This window comes from Hipposideros armiger, unplaced genomic scaffold (assembly GCF_001890085.2).
Source record: "Hipposideros armiger isolate ML-2016 unplaced genomic scaffold, ASM189008v1 scaffold_687, whole genome shotgun sequence".
NCBI classification, from domain to species: domain Eukaryota; kingdom Metazoa; phylum Chordata; class Mammalia; order Chiroptera; family Hipposideridae; genus Hipposideros; species Hipposideros armiger.
The window spans coordinates 637,277-642,301 of NW_017732037.1; positions in this window are offsets into that span (position 1 = coordinate 637,277).

Consider the following 5,025-nt stretch of genomic DNA (forward strand, 5'->3'; position numbering starts at 1 on the left):
ATGGTGATTATGTAAAAATATATTTATGGCTCTCAAATAATTTTTAAATTGTTGTGAGGGACAGGATTGGCTCTTCCAGGGGTCAGCAAACTTTTGAGACAGACCGTACCCAGAGAGCCGCATGTGGCTCGCAAGCCACAGTTTGCCGACCCCTGTTCTAGAGTGAAAACAGGAGGCAGTTCTGGTGGGAGACAGAAACGTGGGCATCTGTATCAATCAGGGTTCTCCAAAGAAACAGAACCAATAGGATATACAGGCAAACCTCACTTTATTGCTCTTCACTTTATTAAACTTTGCAGATATTGCATTTTCATCAACATCGAGGCAAGACCCTCCACCTGCAAAAAGATTACAACTTGCTGAAGACTCTGATGATGACTAGCATTTTTTTAGCAATAAAGCATTTTTTAATTAAGGTAAGTGCATTGTTTTCTTAGACATAACATTATTGCCCACTTAATAGACTACAGTATAGTGTAAGCGTAACTTTTACATGCTCCAAGAAACCAAACCATTTTTGTCACTCACTGTATTATGATAATCACTTCATTACAGTGGTCTGGACCCGAACCTGTAATGTCTGCAAGGTGTGCCTGTATATAAAGAGGTTTATTTTAAGGAATTGGCTTGTGCAATTTTAGGAGCTGGCGAGTCCAAAGCCCATAAGGGCAAGCCAGCAGGCTGGAAACTCAGGGAAGAGTTGATGTCGTAGTCTTGAGTGTGACTTTGTAGAGCAGGCTGGCAGGCTGGAAACTGAGGCAAGATTTCTGTTACAATCTTGAGGCAGAAACCCTTCTCTGGGAAACCTCAGTTTTTGCTCTTAAGGCCTTCAACTGATTGGATGAGGTCCACTCACATTATCAAGAGTAATCTCCTTTACTTAAAGTAAACCGAGTATAGATGTTAATCACATCTACAAAACACCTTCACAGAAACACCCGGACTAGTGTTTGACCAAACAACTGGGTACCACTGCCTACCCAAGCTGACACATAAAATTAACCATCATAGTCACAAGGTGGTAACCAGCTTCTTAAGAGCAAGCACGTGGTATCACCCAGGGAGAATAAGATAAAGGCCAAGAAGGTCAAGGACACCAACAGTTAAAAGGCGAACAAAGGGGGCCGGCTGAGTGGCTCATTGGTTAAGAGTTGGCTTGGGACGCCAGAGAGGGCCCCGGTTCAGATCCCACATATGAGGGGCAGTGATACTGCCCTCTACAGCTAAGATGCTGAACAACAGCTCAACCTGGAGCTGGGCTGCTGTGAGGCGACGGCGTAGGCTGCAGCCCCTGTGACAGTGGGTTGCCATGGGCTACCGTGTGTAGCCAGCAGCCAGTGTGAGCAGCCAGCAGCCGCCATGATCGGCCGTCCAGAAGCAGGCAACTGATCTGCCTCGCCCGGGAAGAGCGCAATGATGGTGCCAACTTGGGCCAGTGAAGCGACGTCCTCCACAACTAGGCNAGTCAATACTTTGGAACCCAGTCATACCAGTATTTTTTAAATCTCATTTTTTAGTTCATAAAGCCAAGAATCAGACATTTTGAAATATGACCACATAAAGGTAAAGTCACCTTGTCAGGGCCACTTGTTATCCTTTCCCAGATGACATACTACTACTTTTTTATAAACTACAATGAAACCTGCCTCATAGAGTTGCTGTACTAAAGGTAAGGTACAGAAATTATCACCTAGCACAGCAACGGGCAGGAAGCAGTCATTCAATAAACACTAGGCCTCTGTTGCAGCCACTTCTGGTGCCTTCATCTCCTCCACCCACCTCTGATTTCAGCTGTGGCTGCAGTGGATGGCGCTTTGGGCCCTCAGGCTCATCTTGTGCGAAATCACCCCTACCTGGGCCTTCTCCAATGCCTCGATGCCCCATGGGCAAGTGCAAGTACGAAAGGAGAGCAAACGCCCAGAGTCAACCCGCCATCAGTGGAGAATGGAAATTGGTGGATAGACGCTCTGCCCCTGTCCCTCAGGTGGAGGTTTTCTGTAGACATTCTGTTTCTCTCTTGAGAAGGATCTGGTGGAATCGAATACTCACTGGTAACATCGCTATCTCCTACGTTGACTTTTCCTTCTTAGATCTCACATTTCCTCCTCACATTCACTTCTGCTTTCTGGAATCACCTCAATTAATTGCCTATATCTCAGGCTCTGCTTTCAGGGACATTCAAATTAAGACAGTCCCTTCCCCATCCTCCTCTCCCATAATTCATTGTTCTTTTCACCAACTCCTCCAGCCAAAGCTGGACTATAACATTAACACAGAGATTTATAATCCATTCTCTCCCCATTCCTGGAGCAGGGACCCTGTGACACGTTTGGGATCCCCCAGTGTCCTATGGGAGAGAGATGTGTAAGCCATCAGCATAGCGTTGAGCTGTAGCAGTCACTGAGGCTGTTCATCAGTGTTCCCATTTGCTGCCTTCCAGGCACATGGTAGAACTGGATTCTTGGCCCTCTTGAAGGTAAGCATAGCCACTTGGTTTGCATTCACCAATGAAATGTGATCACAAGCCGTGCATGTTGTTGCTTCCAAGCAGAAGTGCTGAATTGCCAGTGCAACGTGAGACACTGCAGCACCCTCTTTTGATGGAGCCTTCTTTAACCTGGGTCCCCAAGTGACTATGATGATCAGAGCCCCCAGCATTACTCCCACTGACCCAACAGGTAGCACTAGTGAAAAATAAAACTGTTGGTTTAAGCAACTGAGATTGCAGGATTGTTTGTTACTGCAGCATCACTTAGCCTTTCTAACTGATACAAGCCGAAATAGGGTGCATATAAAGTTCCCAGGACACAAAGAGGGGTATTAGTTCTCTCCAGAGGTTCAGAAAAGCTTCATAGAGGAACTGGAGATAAGCCTTAAGAGATGAGTGTTCAACTACCTGACAAGCAAGAGAGAGGGCAGACCAGGCAAAGAGATTCATGGAGCAAAGTCTTGGAGTCTGGAACCCCAGAGTACATTGCCGGAACTGCAAGTAGTCTCTGAAAGTCTGAGGGTGGGAGAGGGGTGAGGAAACCTCCACAGTAAGAGGAGAGCATGCCCCCTACTCAGGAGCCAGTGTCGGTAACTCGTAAGACAATTAGTTATGTAGCATTTTAGATAAAGAAGTGATATGATTTCATTTGCATTTCAAAAATACTATTCTGGAATCAGTGTGGAAGGTGAATTGGAGGGGCTGGAAGACCAATCAAGTTAGGGGACATTTATAGTCCTGGCAAGAGACCAGGGACTGAGAGCAAGCTGAGCAGTGGAAAGGAGCAGCCAGGAAAAGATGAAGAGCAGACTGCAGAGGCCTCTCTCAGCTCTCCCCTGCGCTGTCCCCTGGGCTCTCCAAACACCCAGGCATGCCTTTGTTTCAGTGCTTACCCAGGAAACTATGATTGACCATTGATTAAATATAGTCTTCTTAAGGGTAGAAAATGTGTGTGTGTGTGTGTGTGTCTTTTTCTTTATTTACAAATTAACATTTTACTTCATTATTCCGTTTAAAAGGCAATGAGATATAAGAGAGGTTTTAGCTTCCTGGGGAATAAACTTGAACAAGAGATGCAACATGGGGTCCAATAAACAGATATGGGTCTTTAGCTTCTAAAGACATACGTTTCTTTGTCAGGAGTTATATTTGACAGGACAATTTTCTGTATTAAAATTATTGTTTACTATTAAATGAATTTATTTCTCATTTCTTTTTTTAAAAATTTCACTGTGGTAAAATACACATAACATAGAATTTACCATCTTAATCATTTTTAAGTGTGCAGTTCAGTGGTATTAAATACATTCATAATGTTGTGCAGTTGTCACCACAATCCATCTCCAAAACTCTTTTCACCTTGTAAAACTGAAACTCTGTACCCATTAACCAATCCTCATTCTCCCCTCCCCCAATGGGGCCCCCAGGGAGCAATCACCATTCTACTTTCTGTCCCTTTGATTTTGACTGCTATAAGTATCTCATATAAGTGGAATCATATAGTATTTGTCATTTTGTGTCTGGCTTATTTCCTTTAGCATAACATCCTCCAGGTTCATCCATGTTGTAGCATGTGTCAGAATTTCCTTCCTTTTTAAGGCTGAATAATATTCCATTGTGTATGTAACTACATTTTGCTTATCCATTTATCCATCAATCAACACTTGGGTTACTTCCATATATTAGCTACTGTGAATAATGCTGCTATGACCATGGTGTACAAATATCTCTTTAAGATGCTGTTTTCAATTCTCTTGGCTATATACCCAGAAGTGGAACTTCTGGATCATATGGTAATTCTATTTTTAATTTTTTTGAGGACTCTCTATGTTTTCCATAGTGACTAAACATTTTACATTTCCATCAACAGTGCACAAAGGTTTCAATTTCTCCATACCCTCAGGAAATGTGTCTTACTTTCCTTTTACCATCAGCCCTAGCTCAGTGTTGCCACATTGTAGCAATGCATATATTTATTAAATGAATGGGTGAAGGATTTGGTGGCTAAGTATACATGAGGGATGAAGGGGAAAAGAGAAGTCTATTTTGAATCTCAAGTTTTTAGCCTGGGTGCTGGGATGGATGGTGGCCTCAATGCCTATGACAAGAAGAGAGACAGGTTTGAGGACAAAGAGGACAGATTCTGTCCAGGACACATTGTGTTTTAAGTACCTTTAAACCATTCAAGAGTAGATGGATATTCTAGTCCAGGGGTCAACAAACTTTTGAGATGGAAGAGCCTCCAGGGGTCAGCAAACTGCGGGTCATGAACTGCGGCTCTGAAGTAAAATTCAAAACGAAAATAAAGCTATCATAGTTTCATTTATAATTTTTTTAAAGATTTTATTGGGGAATTGGGGGAGGGGAACAGTGTTGGGGAATTGGGAGGGGGACCAGCCAAGTTGTTGTTCTTCAGTCTTCGTTGTGGAGGGCGCCAGTCGCCATCTGGCTTCCCGTCGGCAACTCGTGGCCTGTAAGCTCAAGGTGCCGAGTTCAGTCTTAGTTGCAGGTGAGCATAGCCCACCATCAAACAGGCA